Genomic DNA, 24,287 nt, shown 5'->3' with positions numbered 1-24,287 from the left:
TATATATATACCCAATATTTTTCTATTTCGCTTGTAGAATTAAGGCTTTTTCAGCTAAATAGTTTTTCAAAAGGTGTCGTCAGATAAAAATTTCCCTTAAGTACAGAATCGCTTAAACAATATCCCCCTGTTCTCCTGCTGCATATCGATACTACTACCGAAATGAAAAGTTTCGTTAAAGCAATCGTTGCTTTACGGAAGCTGTATTTTATTTGTCAAAACGAAAAAACTAGTTTCAGGAGTATCAAACTTGTTCATATCATACTTAGGTTGTTGTGCTGGAACTATGTAAGTATATGAAAATTCAGGAGGCAATTTTAATCCTTTTAGTGGCATTTTTCTCGTACTGATATCATGTATAGCTATGCTTCTTGCACGAAGGGGGAAAAAACTGCCCTTTTAACATGTATTTTCAAATTCTAGAATATTATTCACTAATTTTATTAAAGAGCACTTTGAATATTGGGAAATACTTCCTAGCCCGTTTGCCTTTTAGAGAGACGCATATATCGAATCATATAACATGACAGTAAAATTGATACAAATACAATACTAATATAAATAAGATTTTACTCTAATAGTACCTCATAATCTGAATACGTTCCTTATATTATACTTTTTCAATATTCATATAAGGGATATTTTACACTTTATTCAGCTAATATCCTATATTGCAACACTCAGGAATAACCGGATTTATATGCGGCCAAATATTGTAATTGGCTCATAGTAAAATCAATGTCTTATTTTTCATATCGCGCCGCCGTTGGGGGCTATTGGAGCTAAAATATCAGTCGAAGAAGGTGAATGAGGGGCCGGACACACGTTTGGGGGACAAACAGCCTATTGGATAACTTAACCTTGAGTGACTACTTTATTCCGACCTGAACACTCGGGCATGTAGCCTGAGTTCAGTTCCGTATTCCTGTAAATAGTTTATCGCTCGCCTATATCTGTTTCTTATCTTAATCATCTATAGTTCGTGACAGACGCTAGCACTGTCTTCAAATCTACCCTTTTCGTCTCCCCTCTCCAGCTCTCATTTGCCCCTTGCAACTTTTTTATTAAGCCTTTCTCCTACCTTATACCGTTAGCGTATTCTGCGAGATGTTCAAGATGTGTTACTGTTGTGTTTTTCTGGCTGACGTGGCAGGGGCAGCTGGGATACTTGCTTGCATGGTGCCACTGTACCTTACATCTGCTCTCATTGTGGTTTCAATACAATATACTTTCCCACTTAAATTATTCATGTTCTTGGAGCAACGGCGTCGGCCTGGCCTGAATTTGCCTGCGCTTCCGCTGAAGCTTCTACCTGAACCTGCACCCAGCCATCGCACTTTGCGTGCAACTTTGTAAGAGGTTCGCCACCCTAGCACATAGCGTTGTTAATAGGGTTACCTCTGTGCAGACAGTCCAACCTCAGGGCATTGCGGCAGGAAACAAAGCGATTCGTGTGTGGGAACGAAACACAAAAGAAGCGAAAAGTACGAGGAAAGGGAAAAAAGCGCCGAGTTGACGAACGAGCTAAATAAAAAGGTGTTTTGAAAATTTGAGGCAACAGATTGTAATGACGTAGGCATATTTCACATAGGGTGGCAGTTAACTGAAACTGAGGATAGTAGTACCTTATTAGTTTCCCCTGGGCAGCACCAGTCATGTGAAGCGGTCAGTTTCTGGTGTTTCATTCTTTCGACGATTTATGTGGCGATTTTTGCTGCATCAGTTGATAAGGCGCATTCCCCTTACTGTTTCTTATCGGTCAACCATGACAAGAACTCTATCAATAGGATCCATAAAGGAAATTATCAGTAACCTTGTTCTATCGTCCTTCTTAACTCTAATTATTGTACTTAATACGTTTTAGAGACCTACTCAAATTGTACACTAGAAGTAGTCTTAGAGATGCATCCTGCTTCAAGTGTTTTCGCTTCTTTCCCCAATCCCCATGTTTATCCTTTTTCCTACATCAACGCCTTGTGTAACAACGCTGTGAGCGGCGACAAACCGAACCCATATAGCTCAGTATTTTTAACAACAGCCAGCTACTTCTGCTGCTGGTCCTGCTGTAGTGAACAGAACCCAGGTCCCCCTGTCGACCAAGACGTTTGTTGTCAGACCAAAGATCCGTCTCCTTTCTTTTTGCTTTTTCACAAAAAGCTAACGCCCGACGAACGCCTTTCCTTTTGGCCACAGTAAATATTTGCCCAGCCAGCTGGGCGGCCATGCAGCCACCGTTTGGTAGGTCTTCGGCTACTAGCCAGTGGCGTTGATCGGCCTACCTTTTCGCACTTAAGCCCCACAATCATTCGCATGTTGAAACGAAGAACCTGCCTCTGAGTTCTTTCTCTTTTTTGTTTTGGCAAGCATTTTCTCGTTAAAGGATTTGTTAGAAACGAGGCAAGCCAAGTCGAGCTTCTCTGTCGATGCTGGCGGTGTCCAAAAAAAGACTCCAACTGTGTTCCTAAGGTTAACGATGGACGTTCCACTCTATTGAAGTCGTTCGTCCATCGGACACGGCCGTTGACGCCTCCACTACTGTTTCTTTCTATTGGCCCAAGACCACGATCGTAGCCACACTGTCGTTCCATGAGGACGGCAGGCTAGTTTCAGCAGCCTTTACACACTGAGTGACAGAAAGAGGCACCTGATCTCAGCGTTACAGCCGTCTTCCGCTAATATTTTCCTATAAGTACTTTCATTTTCTTTGTTTCTTTTTCGTGTCTTTGCTCTACCACATTTTTTATTTAAACCGGGTCGATCGCCCAAGTGGCTTTCTAATAACACTCTGGCTCTCAATTCGCTGTTCCGGCCCTAGTGGTCGTCGTTTGTCCTTCAAAAAAAGACTATATGCTATTTAGAGAGACTAACGCGTATGAGAGGCATGCTCAGACATATCGGCAGGAACACACATGGAGACCCGTAGCGACGATCACTCATCAGAATGTTTTCTGCTGGTAATTGTACACAAAAAGTAATCGTCTCTGAAGTGAGTGGGTTGGGCCAAGTTTACATTGGGCTGAGAGCAGAAACTGATTGTAGGACCTTTGCACACAGATTGCTAGATGAGCAGGCCCCGTTGAAAACAAGGTTGGATTTAATGTATTGCAATAAGGGTGCAGCAGGTCTCGTAGGGATTAACTTTTGTCTACATACACCTTGGTGACCTTGGCGGTAACCTACCTGCATACGAAGTTGCCTGTGGACTAGCTGTACAAGTGATTTTTTAAAAAACAAATTGCCAGAAAAGCCGCGGTGCATTCAGTTGGTAGTCGCATCTGATGATATGCCACAGCGGAAGGCAATACCCAACAATAGACAGCCCACTTGCCTATCATCCGTTGGCGACGACCAGCTTTATGGGATACTTTACTTTTAGAACTCATTTGACAGTTTGGGTTGTCCACGGCTGCTGGCAACTAGACTCCGCTTGTGAATGATCGACTGATAGCTTACGCCGATTGTAAGGAGCCAAAGGTTTTCCGAAACACTGCTTCTAATTACCGATCTAACATTGGTTTTAACAATTAAACATTAATATTGATTATGTCGTTCCCTTGTCGTTAACGCATTTAACGCAGCAACAAGTGTTAGCTATATGGAAATGTGGATAGACCCAGACCGAGTGGAACAATAGAATTCGCTAGCATTTGTTTCAGTTATAAAAACCCTATTAGGCACTGTACCTATCTACATTACTGCAATTAAACTGTCGCACATAAGTGCCTGTATCGCTGCTGAATTCGGTGAGGTACATCTACGACACCAATAGTAAGTCGGTGACATTTGCTAGTTTGGGGGACATCGACTAATGGCGATTCACTGAAGTTTGATCTACGCCGGTAGCACGGATTCATTGAATATAATGTATGAGAGAAGAGACTCTCAGCGGTCCGGAAAGGAGTAATCTAAAACATCAGCGTCAATGAGCTTTGATCGAGCGCGCAAACCTCTAGGCGGTTGACGTCTCTCCTCAGTAAAAAAAATCGGGTCCTCGAATAACAACTACACAACGATGTCAGTGACTGTTCTCCAACGGACTGGTCACCCGAGAGGTGACCGAGACCTACTCTGGTGGGCATGAATATAATTTCCGAGTTTGAAGACCTTTCGAAAAAACAATGCTTTGTAGACGCGGGCATAGTATAACCGATAATAGTACCGATCACCACTTCTACCGGTTTGCTTCAGGTCGCATCTTAGCCTTATTAAACAGCTCATGCCTCCTTTCAGCGAGAACATGCGCTCTGCTAAGAATTTGTTTGTTCAGGTTGATAGTAATGCAGAAACGTCGTAGGTCGATTTGGCATCAACTAGATTTTCCCATTTGTGTAAAATTAATGCGGATTTCCGGCGATGCTGAGCACGTACGGCCACATTAACAAACCGGATGTAAACAGCCTTTCTCTGCTAAGTGCGGTAGTGCTACAGCGAACAAGGCGTGTAAAGGCTTCTTATATTATGCACTATTCCCCCAATGGTTGAATACGGGCGCCCGACCACCGTGTCTACTAAAAAGTTTGATAGACCAAGCGGTCACTAAGCTCAAGGCAGTGGTCGAATGGAATTGCAAATGCGGTGACTTAAAAAAAATGCAGTCAAAAGCCAGCGAACTTCAGACAGCTAAAAAGCTATCTTAAGTTTGCTGGTTCTATTAGCAAGTTTAGCTAATATGACATAAATAGATAGCCAAAGTATGGGCTGTAGCTGTTAATCTTCAGAAAAGCATCATCTGTGCAGATCTTTGATCCCGAGTTGGAAAAAAGCAAGCGAATTTAATGTTTGTAAATGTTAGAATATGAGACAGTCTGTATTCTGCGTGACTAAATAAACATCACGTTTTATATTCACCTGTGTGCCGTACCCCTTCAGACTTTTTACCATCGACATATACGTCGAGCCTGAGGCATTAGGGAAAATTGGGCCTCTAAACTTAAAACAGTCGTCCAACAAAATTGGTAGTCTTACTCCAAATGATACTTTAAATGGGTACCCTGCTCTGCTAAGAAGAATACAGTTTATAATCTAACATGCATTATAGAACTCGAGATCTATGTGCATGACGCAGTTTCTTCGATATGATCTTCAAGTGTCCTTGTTTGTACTCTAATTTTTTTTCTTCGGAAAGCAAGTGTTTGATGAAGACTCATTTACTGGCATTTTGTATTACTGCTAATACGATTTGTTTCAAATAGGCAACATCAAAGGCTCCGACCTGTCAAAAGATTGAAGAACGATTTTCAGCACATCTTATATTTAACGACAACAACTAAGTGTTTGTTTTTCGAGTAGTAACCTACCTTAAAACGTAATAGTAGATGTTTGAATTCAGTTAATCATGACTACCATACATTTGCACCGCGACCATTTCATACAAGTGGACCAGCCCAACGATTCTGTCAGTGACAGGTCGTTAAAGCACGCCTAACTCAACTCCTTTTAAAGTTCCTGTATTTGCGAGTCGGTCCCTTTGCAACACTGACTCCTAGTTCTGAATCGACGATTGGTCCTCTAAAGCTGTCTGGCCAACTTTCGCCTGTGTCAGCATATAAAGAGGCCACGCTGACCTGTCTCATCACATCTGGGTAGCCTACTAGCAGAACAAAATTCCAGGCAGGCAGGCAGGCAGGCAGACGGCAAAATGTCTGTCAAATATTGTATTGAGAAGAATTAACACTTTATGGAAGTTCAATCTGAAGCTGTCTTTCGACATAGGGGACGATTTTACACGAAAAAAGGTTCATTCAGCATTATTCGTTGTACGGCATAGGTTGCTTCTATAAAACAACGCCAAGTACACTACTATACGTGATAAATCTGTTGCCAACCTAGACGTGAGCCTTTAAAACAGAATGTGTATAGTACAAGAAAGTACACTATGACAAGAACACATCACACCTTGATTTTTTTTGTTTGAAATTTGTTTGGATACGTTTAACGCGATGGTATTGTAGCGTTTTTTGAAACATCCTGTTGTGCTCACCTGCAATCCAGTTTAATACTCAGTCTGAGTAAAAAAAGGAAGTTCAAAAAACTGCAGAAAAAACAAACAGATGAAGAGCAAGTCACAGAGTGCATTAAATCAACTCTTTGCGACATCGCAATCAGAAACTATAGGTAATATACTACCTTGTCAAATTTCTACTGAGATTTCCCTCTCATTACAAACCGTATCTGGTACTTCTGTAAACATTTTGGTCCGAGTACACGGAGTTCGTGAACCGTACAATTAGTCAAAAATATCATTTCACTTATTTCTTAAACTTTTGATCGAGGACATCCGCTAAAGTAGTTCTGAAGGAATCTATTTGTACGACAAACCTGATTCATGTTAATAGTGCGGTTTGTTAATAATAGCGACTCAAGTAGTACTTAATATCTAAAGAAGTACCCACTTTACAGGTATAAACATCATTTTGACTATCAGTGTGGACTATGTGCGTCGCTTATGGCTAGAATTATGATGATTTCACGGAAGAACGTACAACGGCAACTATTGCTTTTGTTCATAGCGAATATCAACAAAACAGAATCGTGTAACCCTGTAGAATCTAATTAAGCAGACGAACTATTCGTCTGCATTTTCACTCGCGTTCTCCTCCATGCTGCAGTTCGATCATAAATATAAACAACTTACGGTCAGCTTTAATCCATCGGTATATGCCTTTTGCGACATTATTTATATAAACATAAAAATAGCCTTATTTACAATTTCTTGCTACTGTGTGAGTTTTAAAAGTATTCGATTGGTATACGGTCGATCAACAGAAATTTAACAGGGCTTTTGCGAGGACACGCCTTTATCGTTTACATGTTTACGTTTCCTTTGGCGCCTGAAGAGATCTGAACCGTTTGAAAACTGCGGGCTATATTCATAACAAAATGGCGTAAAAAATTTAGTAGCAGTGCTGCCGCCTATTTTCGCCGGCGCAAGTCAAGAGGCCCGCCGAGGCAGGCAATAGAACTACGAATACTGTACGGTCTGAAATAACCTTAATTGTTGAAAGAAGGAAAATTTTTGACAATAATGCGTCGCCGCCGTATCTGTCGATAGAAACCTAAAATATGACTTATTTTAGTTGTGGTTTGCCGATTTCGAACTATTGTATAATATCCACGTATAACGCAATAGAGGTGGCACTTCCTAGAAAAAAAAATGAAAGCATATTTATACATCGTGAGGACGAAGTGATAAGACTCATCATCATTGGCTGGTGCCTCTTGCTACTACAGCAATAGTGTTTATTAACCGCGCGTGTCCTTTGGCCTGCTAAGACAGAAAACGCGTGTCGTTTGGACTTCAAAGCTGGCGTGGGCGTATTCAGTGCACGCAAATTTTATGGCTGTGGATTTGGCCATATATACGACAGCTGTCTGTATGTGGCGGCGCGATTACAAGATCAAGAAGCGGTAACAGAATGCAAAAAAAGCTGATTTGTTTTTTTTTTAGGTGAAAAATGACTGCATGCTAGCTAGGGCTAACTTAAACTGTGCTAGTCGCCGCCTGTTAATAATATGACTAATTGTTTTATGGTTAAAACACACTATTCGGTAAAGGTAAGTTATAACAGAGCATCTTGATGTTGTCCTATCTTTGACAGGTATATGACCTTCGTAGATGCACATGGCGAAACTAAAATTGCGATAGATGGCGGAGTCGCTACTTACGCAAATCATTGTTTCTAAAAATAGCAACGATCTGACTGCCTCATAGTTCCTAAATTGCAATTGAACTTTGAGAAAAAAATATATGTAGATAACGAGAACGTAAACGACCGCCCGTTCTGTGATATATCATTTGTTTGCTATATAGTTAGTTCCTATATGAAACATTGTCTTTATTTACGTTCGTTTTTATCTAAGTACACTTGTGGTGTGTATGTATCGTTGGCGTATTTATCTCTAACCAAATGCGTTTATAATGTCGGTACGTATATATTTAATTAATCCATAGCCAACACTTTACCCCTCTATAACAGACAGAACAGGCAAACCACCATTTTTAAAAAGCATCGTCTCTATGGCATGTCGGAAATGAAATCAATTACCTTCATGCAAACAGCTGCATCTATTTAGTTTTCGTTGTCTTCTTATCCTCTTACAGACATTCCAGTCGGCTTTGCCTCAGATCGAGTATTCAGAGCGGTCCTTATTTTCAGCTGTAGTGGTTTCAGGGACTAGAGTTAACACTGCCACTACGGCGGAACTCCCATTTTACATTCGGTCTGTCGGGAAGGAAAACTTGTACTTCCGTTTTGCGTCTTAAAACTTTTTTCCCTTTCCGCGTTCGTTCGTCTGTGTCTTTTGCCCTCTAAAAATCTACGTCCAAATGGCAGCACACCAAATAGCTGCAGTGGCCTCACACTACCCCAGTTTGTGTGCGCTCCTATTAACGTGTACGGCACCCGCCTGTTTAACTGCTGTTGCGACCACCTATCGATTCGATTCAGGTAGATATTTCTATATATCCTGATAGCGGGCTCTCATTGACGCTACTGGTAGTACTGTTCTCACTAGCTAGAATGTAAATAGCGGCGGGAGTCACTCTAGCGACCTCTGGCTGGATGCAATCGTGTTCAGTTACCACCTCGATTGTATCGTCTAGATGTGTATACCATAGTCGCGTCTGTACTTGTCGTATTGTTGTATATATGTCGACGTGGCGGTCTTTTCTAAATCCGTATATGCTACTGAAAGTAACACATTCAGAAGCAATTATCTTGTAAATATTTTGGGCCATTTCCAACACACCCAACCATTACTGTTATTATTTTATGACGCGTTTCGGTTACCTTCGGGAGTTCGTAGCACACATTAAAGTCAGTCGGATATTTGGGAAGAAATTAGAAGAATAATTAAGACACCGCTTAAGCAGCTTTCCTTTTTTAGATTGATGCTAAAAAGACAAGAGTCTCTTCCAAGCGCTGTCTCGCTCAGTACCGGTACTACGCTAAAGGTCAATCGCCCATGGTGCGGCTGCTTATGTCCTAGATTTTTAGTAAGAGGCATACGCCACCTGTATAGCCGGAAGATATTCTTCTGTTGGACTATCCAGCCATTCGTTGCTTCGTCTCATTTTCCGACAATCAGTGGCCTGCCATAGGATCGCGTTCTATACAGCTACAAACAATTGTGCCTCTATTGGAAAACAATTCGGTTGCTAGTCTTGCCGACGGCAATGATCCCTATAGGGATGACTCCGTTAAAGTCCTTGTGAACTGTAGTCAAGTGAGAGCTCGCATCGTATTTGAGGCATTATATACGAGCCCACCATATCATTCAACAAATCGATGGTCACTACTCCGCTGTAAAAGCGATACGAGATTCAAGGCAACGAGTCTTGTATAAATGGTATGGATGGTAGCAGTAACATTAGCGGGGAACCTTAGTTTCGAGCTGAACCTTGAGCTTGTCGAAATCTTCAGTAGTTGATGTGGCATGCCGCTATCCTCAAGCGGACGAACAAATCAAGCACGTACCAAATAGTATTTGTGAGCAGCTTCTACAGCGAGTCAGGCTGGCAGGGAAGAGGAGACAAACGAAGGCAGAGAAGATAAGGGACGGGCAAGATCGGTAAAGCAGTCGACAGAAGGACAAGAACTCGCTAAGGGCAACGGGCTTGCAGGGGGCATGTACTAAGGGCAAGCTCCAAACAGAACTTATTCTCGCTGCCAGCATATACTACTGCTACCCTTGATGCTGCCGTCGGTTTCGGCTGTTGCCGGCAGCGGTCGCCATCGCCATTGCGGATCGATTAGTCCGTCCCCGTGACCCGACTGCGTCATTCCTCGGCTCTCACCCAAGTCAGATGTTAAACCCTCTCAACCCCCCGTTCCAAATTCATTACTATTATTAGCAGCGGATGACAGATGTAGCTATGGCAGCGGTACCAATAGCGATCGCAGAGGACACTGTCCAAAGCAAAGCCGTGGGTAGCAAGCAGTCTAACGTCGGGTGCTGCTTCTGCTGCTATTACGGATGCCAGGAATGATGATGATGAATAGGTCTTCTGCGGTCTATTGTTGGCTTTCAGCCGTTGCCTCATAGTCCATTGCCGTTGAGACTATATGCGGATTATAGATACGAATGCCTTTGTATATCTCTGCGTGCGTGCGTTAGAGTGTGTGTGTATGTCTGTGTGTATGTGTGCATATGTACATGTCTGAATATCTGACAGTGGCTTGCGTTCAGCTGCCGACTCGACTCAACTCAACTCTGTCAACTTTAGTGGACTGGGGAACCGAAAAGCAAGGCTAGTGAAGGCCAAAGCGACAAGACCATCGAAGCCCTCCAGCTCGCTCATCCCTTTACGGTACCCTACCCCCTGCACTGCATTCCCTCAATTTATTCGACTTGGCTGGCCCATGCTATGAGGTTTAGCACCGAGGGGTGTAGCTCTCATGTCGCAGTATTGCCAGTAGCGGCTGCTCTTGCCTCTGGTCCTGCAACAGCAGCAGGGGCAGCAACAGCTGGAGCTTTCTTCAACGCAATACGTAGAAGCAGTAGTGCTCAGAAAAGAAGTCAAAGTGACGCAGACCAAAGAGGCTTTTTCTACCATCGAGCATTCACAAGCACAGTGGCTACGCAATGACTTCGGCTGCTTGCGAGTCTATGATGATCAAATTTGTTCTGTTTTTGGGAGGCGGATGGCTCTCGACCAAATCTGCGAAAATTCGGTAAGAAGCAATGGTGTTCGGTGCTAAACAGAAAGGGGCAGCAAATCGATACTACCAAGCAAGCACGATGTTGCTAATAAGGCAAAGAAAGGCACTGAAGGGAAAACCGAGCGTAGAAAAATATAAAGTATCACTTGTGATCGAAGCGTCCGATGGAGAAGAACGAGCGCGCAGAACAGCACCTTTTGATGGGAACCCAAGTCTGAGGTAAAATACACTTCGAGGCTGGGGCAATGGACAAAGATAAAAAGTCAGTCGAAGAACGCGTATGCTAGAGCATGATAATGCGAATCTGCGCTAGAATATGCTAGAATATAAAGAGAAAGCGAGAGAACAAGCAAATCACGGCCGTGTACTTCTCGTAGCCTGCCACGCTGCTACCGTCGCAGCCGATTTTCGACCTTGTTGCTGTGATGTAGAAGACCATCGGCACTGCAGGGTATTCCTTGTTGTCGAACGAGTTTTCGCATTCGTTTTTTCGTTCTAGATTTCCTTAGTAGATGACATTCTGTTTCCGCATTGGCAGACGTAGGAAATGGTACGAGGCGGAAGCTTCTGCGGGCGGCTGGCCTCTACTAGTTGTACAATGACAGTAATCTCAGAAGGAACTGCAATAGTGCGAGGTTCGGATCGAAGCCGGCGAAGGTGAAGTTTATGCCTGCCTGCAAGTGGTATGAGCATGCGTGTACTCTGACGCCTGTTTAGTTAGTGGTCATGATGATGGCGGCGATGGTAAAAGTGGCATCAGCGATCAAGGAGATGTGTTACGAGGTAAAGGCGCGAAAGAGGAGATGGTGGTAAAACATGTGGGGACGGGGGCAGAAGAAGCTCCGGCCCAACTCAAGAGGAATGGCGGAAAGGCAGCAGCATTCGAACGCTCCCGGTAAATATATTCGCTGACTTGGTCTCGTCGCGAAAACACATATTTACGCTACAACATAGCTTAAAAGTCGAAAGCGGTCTAATGGTAGTTTGGTGGGTCAGAAACACAGAACGCTTTGCTCAGAACCAGGGAAAGCGACGCTATCATGAACCGCGTATTCCCAAAACCACTATCCGCTGGGCGAGCTGGTCTCAGTTTAATACAAGATCAGAGCACGGTTGTGTTCCGTGCAGCGTCACGCGACCAAAACGCTTCAAAAGCAGCCGGTGGTAGCATTATCAACAGCAGCAAACAGCTCTTCAGGCATTGAATATATGGGTTGAACCGGGGGGAGAAACAGAGGAAGAAAGGAAAAAAGCAAAGAGTGAGAGCTGGGGAAAGTGTTCAGAAAACCAGAGCCGATCGCCCCTAACCACACGACAAACGGACGTGGCTAAATGGCGCTACGTCAGTCGGCTGTTAGCAGAGCGTCGCCACGTACGTGCTGTCTTTTCAGGCAACATAAATGCCGTAACTTCCACTTTAATGTAAATATTCGACCGACTTCTTCTGTATAGGGTTCAAACTAACTCATTAGTCTGATATGAAATTCAACTGAGATCAAGGCGGGTCTCCAATAAGAACGTCAACGTATTATACACTATGCAAATACTACTAATATTGTATGAGAAACGTTACCAATAAGCGAGACATTTAATCATGATCGTAATTTTCTACAGGGCTAACAATGTTTAACTATAGTTTTTACGCTGAATACCTATCAGGCCCAAATGCTGTGCATCGCATTTTAATGAGTGCATTAAAACGATGATTATATTGCCGCCTGTTGTTTTTGAATAGGCATGTGTCTTTAAGGACCAACGAATGAGGTTGTCAAAGAAGCGACTGTAGAGAAAACGATCGTAATAAACTCTGTGTGATAGTCAAAATCAATGACGCTCTGTCACTTTAATAGTAGGTGGCCACCATTTATTGCTATATAAAGTAGGTATTTTGAATCTCAACTTTATTTCTACTACCTGAGATGACTGGCCGGTACAAAGCGGTACTGGAACATCCTACGTGCCCCATGCGTCTGGTAGGCAGATACGTTACCGTTAAACCACCACGGCTGTGGGTGAATTTCTACCTAAGCACTTGGTAACGATATGTTTCTTCTCGTAAACTTAACCTATATGTTGTACGGCTTTGCAAAATTCTATACCGAATGAATAGATTTCAAGCGATTCCTGGCGCCATTAATTTAACTTAGAATAGTGCTGGGACAGAATCCAACAATCATATCAGCTGTGTTGTTCTCGAATATTTAATGTTTGACGTTGGTCTCCGGTCTTTACGCGTGCCCACGTACTCGTTAGGTGCGACATAAATGAATTCCTTTTTGATCGATATATATATATATATATATATAGGTACACAACGTAATTTGAACTTACCTCGTTCTACGTTGGTGGCCATTTAAGGGTCGGCGTGGCCCTGCGGTACAAGATTATACAATGTTAGCTACTAGAAGGCACTGTGAAGGGAGCTCGGTGATCAGGCTAGTGAAAACAGTTAGGCAGATTCAGGTGAGCACCAATGCCCCGACCATTTTTCAGTCAAAGTCAACTTCCATAGCCCTGTTGTTCCCCGTATCATTACTATATGAAACATGCGCATATTCGTAGCTCGTCAAGTAAATTTGCTGGTGATTAAATGGTTAACGATTCTAGTAATAGCAGCTAACCTATTGAATCGGTTCGATATTACCGGTTATGATGACAGTCATTGCACCTTGCTGATGGGCAGTCGCTTCTGTTGGGCAGTGCATGTACACTATGTGTGCATGTACGAACTATGATGTACTTGACTTAGAGCCAGACGGGCTTCATGCATTGCCCCTCGTTTGATGAAGTGCTCTACAATATTTTTTTTAGCAACGTTGTATTTCCGTATGGGATACGGAGAGTGTCTTGTTTGCTACGTAAGCGCATAAATATTGCCGGTATATATATATACCGATAATGGTGTCTGCTATAGTATATTTTTGGTTAATATGTCAATATGTAGTTAACTTGCTATATCTAATTCCTCAAAAAGCACTATTCTACCCAGACACGCACACCATATAAGCTGTGTTAATTTATGAATCGGAACGTTTTACGACTACACGTTTACCCTTCAATGGATCGTCATCACTGATTTCAATATTGGGCCAACGTAGCACGTTAGTTCACTTGGTGTTGTTATTGGTTAAGGTAGTACTCGTATGCATTACATATATATGAATTTATCCCTCATTTAAGGATTTTAGCGCGAGCCTCAGTCTTCGATGTCTGCTGCTTTACTGGCGTTGGCCAGCTTTGGTCGTTCCTAATAGGTCGCTTTAAGGATGACATGTTGCTGGGCACGAAACATCACTCCGCTTTGGCTAGATTCTCCTTTGGCATAAAACAAGTCGCTAGCGATAGGCAATGCGTTTTCGACAATGATAAAGCGGAACGAAAAGCAGTACCATTAAAAATTGGCAAGAACAGTGCCTTTCTAAGAGCCAAATTTGGGTTCTGATCTCGCCGTGTAACTTAATCGGCTCGAGGGGTTTTGAAGGATTCGACCCGGGCTCGAAGGACACGAACGTAGAGAGTTTTCGGCACCAACTTAACACTGCTGCTAGCTCTGTCTTCGTGACTAGAGATGGCGCCGCCGATTTTGGCTAATCACAACAACGATATTGACTTTCAGCTCAGTTACGGTTGTACTTCTGTTACCGGTGCTACTGTGGAAGAATCCTGTGTGGCAGAATAGATTTTTAACTTATATGATATAGAATTTAACTAATTTATTTCAATATGAGAATAGAAACGTGATTCGATAGTGCAGCGGGTGGGTCAAACGGGATGGGAAGATGTGACAGGTGAACGAAGCAATGGGCAGTCGTGTTTCTTTCCAAGTAGATTACGCACGCGTTTACAACCATTGGTGGTAGTGGTAAACTAGATTGAGCTATGTCTAGCGGTTGTGTGAAAAAATTACGACAATCGCTTGTGTCTCAGTTTAACGGGAACAGCCGGAGATGGCTTCGTTTTAGCTTATTGATAGGTTCGACTTTACAAATTATTAAAGGCCATACTGAGCAGGTGATTTAGTTGGCGAAAAGGCGACCATTATTCAGCAAAATCTGTTTTCAAATTGTATACGTTAGTAGATTCAGAAATACAGATACAAATTCATAAACAGTTCAGTCACTATCAAAGCATGTACGTATACTGCGAAAACGTTAATCAGGCATACCTCGCTGTGTTTGATAGTCGCCTGGTTAATACAAATACGCCATGTAGTATATATACTTTTTTACGTTGTTCAGTCTCACAGGGTAGATTCTGCAGTATATATAGTTAAATGTTTGTTAAGCCCTCATCACGGGATGGAGCATTGGTACGCGGCAGTAATTGGTCGCACTAGTCTATATGTTCGTTGCTACTCAGGCCTGCTCTCTCCTTTGAGGTGTTTCCACGAGAGTGCGTAGTGAAAATCCCTTAGCAATATGAGCTTCCTCTTTATGTCGTCAATTCAAACTGTGTTATTTCTCGGCGCCGCCAACAAAACCCAGCCCTATGTCCTTCCTCTGTGTATGTAAAACAATCTTTGCATTGAATTACAAGCTTGGATGCATCAGTGAACCTAAAGTCAACTTTCGCATGCTTCCCTTGTGGGCGAATTGGTCTCTTCGACGCACCTGTTTGCTGTGGGCTCCTTGCGGCGGAGTCGTCGCTGTTTTTTTTGCTTCATTGTATCCATTATCAAACGGGCAGTATTAGCTCTACTAAACATATGCAGCCACAGTATTTGTGCATCCGATGCTGTGTACACATACATGGTTATGTACAGATATAGTGCTTAAACACAAACAGACACACTGACATTACTGGAGACTTTTTCGGTAAAATTGATCTATTCAGGGACAATAAGGACAAGCATCTTGTGTGCGTGTAGGTCTTGCGTGTTGCTATGCAGAACAACGTAATAAAACTAGTTCATACTGACAGGTTGCGCTATATCGGCCACAACTAACAGCGGGCGACTTTGCGACAGCCCATTATTGTTGACGGCGTACTCATAAAAACGTCCTGCGCATTTTGCCGTCACGCACGAACGGACCAGCATCTAACCATCGTACCCTCGAAGCTACTGTCGAATGCGCGGCCTTGTTTTTTTGTCTGTCTGACACCAGGTGTTGCTAGGGGGACTATGAAATCAAAATGACGGACTGGGCATAGCCAGTAGGTGTAGGTCATTGAGTGACCGCTGGATCTAGATTGCGTCATTCTATCGTTAGTGTCTCTGTTGCTCCGTTTCGTCTCATTGTCAATCGTTTACACCACCACAGCACCCTACCTCAGCCACAAGTGTAAAACGACGCTGCCACAGTTGGGTTGGGATTGGGATCGCTGACCCTGGCCACCACCATGATTTTAGGTAGTAAAGGTAGAGCTGAAGGTGGCAGTACGTGCCTCCTTGTCGCCATAGCGATGAGGTAATGATCAGCGTACGAACAAGTAGTGCCGAGAGGGAAAAGTCGCTTCATTTCTCGACGACTCTTCTTGTGTCGAAATAAACTTCCTCGCTTGGACACTAGCAGTACGAACTGTCGGTCTCTCCGGAGTTACTTTCTGGCAGAATAGTGAAAAGGAAGCTGGCTGTATCGTTCAATTTTCACTCGGCCACCGAGTGCACGACCTGTATGGAGCTCCCCAATGCATGCATTTCCCATTTGGCCCTAATTGGCGCTCATCGACTTGCAACATCCCAGCCCTAACCTTGCTAGTCGATACCTGCAAGATAACAACACCAATTTGTTCGATAATCTAACGCGCTGTAATGATTTGCTGCCGAATTATAAATGTCACCATAAACACATCAGAGATACTTATCAATTGTATTTTTTATAAAAACTTCTTTGTTCATAACCTATGATGCAACATGTGCGGCCAAGCGAGCGGATTGATCCGCCGTGGACTCATCTCGCACGCATGGACGAGCTCTTCCATTATGTATAGCATATTCCGCTGCCACACGGCGAACAGCCATTGCACATGCTTCAACAGCCGATGTCACATGGATGGCTGTTGGTGCCGCACCGCAGCAAGAAGCAGTCACTCTTGCTGCATCTACAATACATTTCGTCGTTCTTTTTTACCCCAAGACTACCAGCACTACATCGATTGCTTTTGCTTCATGTACTACTACTGCCACCAACGTTGCTATGAACCCTTTCCGTTCCAATCCACCGCTGTTGCCACATCGACCCGGACGACGGTCGCATCGTGCAACCATTGTTGTTGCTTCTCCGTCTGCAGTTCAAGATAATGCATGCACACATCGACAGACATGGCCACCCAGCTATGATGATGTTGTTGGTGGCCTTGTAGACTGCTGTCGGAACTGTGTCAGACTCAGCGGTTGTTGGCTTTAAGAGCTAGCCCTGAAAGGCACGTTTGGATGTGTAAACGGAAGTTAGTGCACCTGTTAAAGAGGTACTGCGAAAGGGAGAGTGGTTGAGGCTTCTATCCTCGATTGAGGATAGCAGTCGCACTCAGCTAGCTGGTGGGCCGTGCATTCCGGTAACGTTGTTCGTACAGTGTACAATACTAGATGACCGATGACCGCGCTCGTTGGTGTTACCCTACTCCACTATCGGTCGTTTCCAGCCATGCTGCGTCTGTCTCGACGAGACTGGTTCATGACATATAAAACAATATCGGCCAAACGACAGGTAGTAGTCGCCAAATTAAACAGTTGCTTAGTGACGAGCCCGAACACTGAATGGAGGACGTATCATAGTCACCATCGGTGAGCTTCGCGGACAAAAGTGTTGCGGGGTAAGGCTGTTGGTATATTACACGGTTCCTCGCTATCCGGGTTCCAGACGCCTAATTTGTCTTCACGATATGCGTACGCACGTGGATATGCTCTGTGATACAATGTACATGTACGTATATGCAAAATGAGGCGACCACGTGGTCTTTTTCTCTGTTCTTCTCTCGAATAAAGCTGCGTCGTTTGTAGTTTTCTGTCGATTCGTCAGTTCAAACGGTTAGCTTATTTATTGCCAACTTAAGTAGCCGGGGTGTTCCAGAAAGGCATTAGGGGAGGCGAAAGTACTGCACAATGGTGCGAGTTAACGGGCCAGGCGACTAAAAGGAGCCAGGCCACACGCCGTATATTACTATTGGCCATACGGAACTGCTAGCAAACAGATCGCCCACTGCCCCACAATGTTCCACGGCAACGAGATGCGTTACGAAAGTGGAAAAGAACTGACTGCGCTAGAAATGGCACCTCCGAGATGCACAGCGGCAGAGGCCGTGTGGCTTGCAAGGCTGCGCACGAAGTCGGGGCATCAAATCGAAAAATAAAAATCAGGAGTATTTGAGGTGATGGTGCTTGCGGAGACGAGGGAAAGAAAACGAGAACCCTTTCGACTTTCAGCTACTGAGGAACACCTTTTTTCTAAGGAAACAAATTTTCCGGTTGTACAAATAAGGAAGAACTTTGTTCTGTTCCTGAGCTGAGGCCAATTGGAAGCGGAGAAAAGTGGGGCGAGCGCACTTCATCAGGAACGACATGACCATGGGCGCATAGGCATTAACTGGGGCAAAGGCGGAGGTGGGGGCGGCAAGAAAAAGCTCAGGAGCAGTTTGCTTTCTAATGGAAACTAGCGGAAATCGGACCGCCAGCTAGCACGTTCTGCTCGACCTATACCCGTGCTGCCTACGCCCGGTAGTTTTCTACTGTCCAATAACTGCGAGCTAGGAATACTTCCCTGCTCCTAAAAGCATCTTGAGGTTAGCTATTTATCACTCAAACATTCCTCTGGCTGTTACTTGTCATTGATTTTGGAGTGCGTGCATAGCCTAAATTTGACAAAGAAGTCTAGCTACTACTGCTATCTGAAACGATTAGAAATATCAGCCTGATCTTTTTAGGCTTTTTTATTCCGAGCGACCTGCAATATATGTTTATCGTACAACAACCCTAGTCTATATCCAAACCTCGTGTTGCAACTGAATAAGCCGTGTTTTCAAGCTGTAAAACTACTGAATCCGAGGACAGTTAGTAGACATGTAAAAATCATGTTTATCTATATTAAAACTTGTTCACAATTTTAGTAGAGCTTTTGTTTGATGGCTACAGTGTCCATATTGCTATAGTGTATATATTTCTCGTTCTACAACCCGTTTAAGCACACGTAGACATATTGTCCGTTGTAATAAAAAAACAATCTATTTTTATGTGCTTCACAAAAATCTAGCTACGCGCTATAGCTGTTCATTTTTCGTCGTTGTTGTCCTAATATGATTAACACTTGTACGTTCGTGTGTAGAATCTCTGAGCGGATTGATCGTAGAATCATATGGCTTTGAGGCTCGCGGAGGTTATACAACGGCCGACCACTTCAGTTTCATTTTAGTCGCAAACGGAACGCGACTTTGTTATTATTTTTATTTATTTATTTGTTTGAGAACGACGTGTCGAGAACGTTTCGTCAGTGGGTACAAGGAGAGCCTTTTTTCGAACCAGTTTTCGTGAACATTTTTGCTCCTATTTTGCGCCTGTCATTACGTTTGAAAATTAAAATCAAAAAAGCTCCAGAGGCCCTTGCCAGCTCGTTCGTGGTCACTAATTTTATGGCGTCCCGGTCTAGAGTGCGCAGGCGCTACGGTACATTTCATTGACGTTAATTGGGACCACTGAAAGGTATTTGCATATAGCACACTAGACCTTGTTCAAAGAACGGTGACTCTGGTTGGTTCTGTCTCAACCTCTGAGTAATAATGCCATTGCATTTTGGACGGCTGAGACGTGGCGGATATTCAGATCACTAACGACAAGGATCTCAGCGTTTGTAGAGGTATCGCACGAATGGTAATAGGCACTCAGCTGCTACACATTTAGTACATTTTCATTGAACAGAGAACTTCAATTGAGAGACGTAGCGGTCGTACATTTTTTTTCCTAGTTTGAGTATAGGTGAAAAAAGCAATTCACACATAACGGAGCCGAAGTATGAAACTTGGCTCCATTTAATTGACGCAGACAAGTCCGATGTTTTGTAAATTCAATTCCAAACGCGCTGTCTTTGTCTGTATCGTGCTTAGCTATAGATACTAGGCCATCTCCAAGATGTGGTCGCTAAGAAGTTTGCTTCCTGTATTAGTATGTAGACTGTTTTTAATTCCTAGGCCGGCTCATCTATCGCACAAATTGAGCCGACTATTATCGGTGAAACTAGGCGGAAAAGATTGGTTACCCAGTACCATTTGGCCCAACCGTTATCGTTAGTTGCTCAGTCGATAGAGTATTGATTTTTGGACTGATTTCAAGCCAGCCAGGTAGGTAGGTAGGTAGGTAGGTTATGAAAAATCGAGCGGAAAATGGTCTGAGACCAGAACGAGATGACCCTTTTAATAGCAGCAATAATAATGAATAAAGTACGTTATCTCTATAATTAACTATTCGCGATAAACTAAGATAAATAGATGACAATCTCAATGATACAAAAGGTTCATAAAGAAAAACCTAACCCAACAATAATATAGCAATTTAAAAATTTACACGCTGTCAAAAATTATCTTATCGATGGTTAACAACAACCTTTTTCTAGAATTGTCGATTGACTTGCAGTTATTTTCTATAGTAAATTGAGCAGGTTTCTCTCGACATTCCCACAGAAATCGCGAAGCATACGCTTGTAATCTTTGGCTCGCGCTTCATCAAGTCAGGCAGACCTCCTGAGGCAGATTTTTTGAGGCGTAATTGTATGCACCTCACCATGTGACCTCGTAATGGTAACATTGCCGCTGGCGACAAATGGCCAGTTTGCTGAAAATCAGCCAGTGAGAGGTCTAGCATAATGGAGCTTCAGCACAAAATCGAAATTAAAGTGCGGTCAGAAGGAGCTATTTTCGGTCATCGAATATCAATAGATTCGCATTAATACAAAAGACCTTTTTAGTACGTCCTGGAACTTGGTTCGTGGACCTTTCACTACCTTTCGCGTCAGCGGAACAGCCAACTTACGTATGTCAAATAGCGCTGACATTATAATACCAATGATTATATTATACATACAAAATATTGTTAGCAATTAGGTACCTATACGATTTTCGTAATCGCAGTCCAACGTGCTTTAATGCAAAAAGATTCCATACTCGCTTTACTTTGAACCCATGGTAAAAGACCACGTAATTCTTTCCCGTCTTCAAAGGGGGATCTTATGCACGACCTTGATGCATTCGCATTGGGTTCAATACGACGAATCAGCCCCATGGTATGCCTATAAAATTAAAAAATAACGAAAATAATATCAGATTAAAAAGGAATCTTCGATTTACGAGTTGATCGCTGCTATCCATAGTGGAATGCATTACGCTCATTGACGAACTGGTAGGCCCATATAGATCACTGCGTATACAATATAGAAGATGGTGATGGTGGATCTACTGACGCGAATCCCCAAAGGGCTCCAGGTTCTAGATCAGCTGTCCCAAACCCGTTGTTTCATAACCGCCCCCAAAGAAGCTGACCCCTATTATGCGGTACGCCTAACGAGGAAAGACATAAACTTACTTTAAGAAAAATGTAGCTAGATACAATTATTTGTCGTCCGCAGAATCTTCTATACAAATATTGATGAATAGGCACCGCGCTCGTATTATCGCGACTTGGCACACTGCTCCTTCTTGGATATTGATTTTAAATCAGAAAATCGGCCATAGGCATCAGCATATTTTTAGCTCTCCCTCTTAGCCTAGTCCTTTACCCTTATTGCCAACGGTCGTACGCTCATCCGCAAGTCGATGTGACCCGATCCGGTCTGAGTAGTCTTGCCACTGCCACTGACCCCATCCGCGGGCGCTCAAAATCACTCCTCTCCGGTAGTTGCTCTCATTAAGGCACAAATAAAAGAAGCAAATCAAATATATTCTTCTAGTCATCTGCCGCAAACGAACGGTACGCATTTAAGCAATTGTTTGTTTAGTTTTCAGATTATCCCTTTGGGTGAGAACAATCTGTACCGCGTTATCTTAATAACGATAAAACGAGCCTCCGATTTGGCTCATAGCCATGCTCAGCTACTTACGTGGACTCTTATGGCCGTGTATTTTATGGAAGTTAAGTCGGTTGGATGGACAGCGAGCAGCGGTTGTGGGTGTCCATAGGTCAGGCAAGCAGAATAACCCGACCAAGCGATTGGTTCTCTTGGAGTAGTTTAAACTTACAAGTTCTTGCGGTGTAATACTTGGGGAGCAGGTGATCTGAAAAGAAGTAAGGTTGGAGGTAATAGGGGGTAAAAGCTGTAGGATCTTTTGCCCGCGAGTAAGAGACTGAAGCTATTAAACCGGTAAACTGGAAGCAAACAGTCGTATGTAGCACTTGCAGTACATTTGCAGTATTGAACTAACCATGGGTTCGGAGTAACTGCTGTAATCATTGGTAGATTGATGGCTTGATCGTATTCGTGGACAGAGACAAGCATGCACGTGGACGCACGACGGCCTGCTGTGTCAGGGTGACTGCGCTACCGATAACAAGTCGGGTAGATGATCCAAGCAGGACCTGAATAACATTTTTGACAGCCACAGCCAGCAGAAGTTAGACAGAAGAACAGCCCCTTCGTAGCTTCTTGGCTTAGTGGGCTATTTCCGCAGCAGCGGTGGCAGGTAGGTCTGATTAAGTATTTCCCTCTCACGGCTGTCGCAGAGGCAGGTCCTTTATAGTAAAGGCTATAAGAAGGCCACGAAGGTGAGACATTCCCGGATTTCAGTCGTCAACCATAGTTGGTTGAAAGAATGGCTCGATTTAGCCTTCGGAAGTCTGCGGGAAATCAGCTGCAGTATAGCTGGGTGCCAGCAGCGAATAATAGCAGCGGGGTTGGGTTAATGATGATAGGTAGTAAGGGGCTGGGGAGGGCGCTAGACAAAAACCTGTAACCACAGCCAACGACCTATCATCTATTATATAACCATTCCCAAGATTGTTACCACGGCTTCGACGGTAGTGAGTACCAGCGAAGCATTATCTATTCGCAACGAGCCCTTAGGAGCAGCTAAGGCACTCCCGGTAGTGGCATGCCGTATCATAGTACTAGAGTTTTGCACACAGCGAAACCAGGAACGTAGGCTGTAGCAGAAGGAACGAGGGTGGATAATGGGCAGCGAACTGAAAGCATGTCAGTAAACAGGGGCCAGTTAAGTTAAGAGAGCAAGCGACCGAGCGCCAGTAGCATCCATCAGGGGCAGTTTGTCGGATCTCCCCTATATCTGGCCCGTCGCCCTTTACTGTGTGTAGAGCAGATATCCGCCAGAAAGCTCGGGAAGCAGAAAGAACCAAGACAAGTCAGTTTACTGCTGTGTTCTCCACTACTGTCCTTACAAAGCCCAACTCCACCATCTTATGGATGAGGCACCACTGTTAAAGACGTAAAGACGTAAAGTGCGCTGTGGGGCACTGGACTGGTTGAACAGGAGAGCTATGGGCGCCTTGAATACAAAGCCGACACGTTGAACGCAAGCAAACCTCCTCGTCCTCCTCAAAGGTACTTCCTGCGGTACAGAGTAGACACCTTGAGCATTAAGCGTAAACAACAGGAACAGTAAGTCAGTCTTATTGTTCGTCGTTGAGCTAGCCATTCCGGGAGGTAACACCCTGAAAAGGCAGCTTCAGACAAATACAGTCCCGCTACACATTTTCGAAGCTCCCTCGCGCAATGGCACAACCAACAACAATTAAGTATAGTAAAGTCGCGTAACGTTAACTGAAATTCACAAAAACAATGAAAGAAGACGATAATAGATGAAGGAGATGCGTGCCGTTTGCTGGTTTAATTTGATTGGACTAAATATATTCAACTAAATATAGTCTGCGAGTCAGATTTAAAGAACTATAATTTATATATATATATATATATATATATAAATTAAGACAAAGGAAGGAGGAGATGCAAGAAGTGGGTGTATGTGATACAATAAGCTGGGTAGAAGCGTATTTGATTTTAGATGTGCACAAACTGGAAGTTTGAAAAAAAAGGCTAGGGAAGGTGGATACGAGTCCTCATGCAAAGTTACATAGCAATAATATATATCTAGCCTTTTATTAATGTAGTTTAGCGAACGTATTATTAGTATAGTTAAGTAATATTATCTGGTGCTGTGAAAGTAACATTTTTTTAAGGTTATTTATTAGAATACCATTTAAAGCTAAGTATGACAGATATATGGTATCTACTAAGGAATAGAATAATGAATAGAGACACTTCTGAGAAGCCAATTACACCTGATAGATGGTGTGAGAACTATGGTTTGAAGGGTCGTGAATATGAAAGATCAGTATACGCTAGTGTAAAATGAGCATTTAAAGTTTGTTACAAGCTACGATTCCAGTAGTGATTGTAGGTGCTTACTTGAGTTTTAAGGAGCACCAGAGGTGAGTCAATTTAGAAAAATGTGTTTGACGTTTGCAGCTATCTGCGGATGGGTCCTAAGCTAACACTGAAAAAACGCGGAACCTTTGCAAATATTCGTCCGGACATAAATGACGCCTTATTGTTCCTTCTCAGTAATGGCAACCGACGAGATTGCACAAAAGCATGAAGTCTTGAAAAGTACCCAACGGATTTACTAAACATTTACCGCACCTAAAATATCCACCTCAGTGCTCTAAAAGCTTCTTTCGAGCTTCAAAGAATGTTA

At 43.4% G+C, this 24,287-nt stretch overlaps 1 protein-coding gene and 1 long non-coding RNA gene across 4 annotated transcripts in view; one reads left to right on the top strand and one right to left on the bottom strand.

Moving 5' to 3' along the window:
• The window catches only part of LOC111262930 (solute carrier family 4 member 11), a 184,607-nt gene that overhangs the window by 3,094 nt on the left and 157,226 nt on the right, over positions 1-24,287 (top strand). The window lies entirely within an intron of this gene.
• The window catches only part of LOC111262931 (uncharacterized), a 61,129-nt gene that overhangs the window by 25,092 nt on the left and 11,750 nt on the right, over positions 1-24,287 (bottom strand). For 2 of the 3 annotated variants that reach the window (XR_002681930.2, XR_002681927.2), the window contains exon 2: positions 12,993-13,032. The exons of the other annotated variant lie outside the window; for it this stretch is intronic. This is a non-coding gene — a long non-coding RNA (uncharacterized LOC111262931). The remainder of the gene's footprint in view (positions 1-12,992; positions 13,033-24,287) is intronic. 3 annotated transcript variants of the gene reach the window in all.

Source organism: Varroa jacobsoni, unplaced genomic scaffold (assembly GCF_002532875.2).
Source record: "Varroa jacobsoni isolate VJ856 unplaced genomic scaffold, vjacob_1.0 scaffold_714, whole genome shotgun sequence".
Classification (NCBI taxonomy): Eukaryota; Metazoa; Arthropoda; class Arachnida; order Mesostigmata; family Varroidae; genus Varroa; species Varroa jacobsoni.
This window is presented reverse-complemented; position numbering and strand designations above follow the sequence as displayed.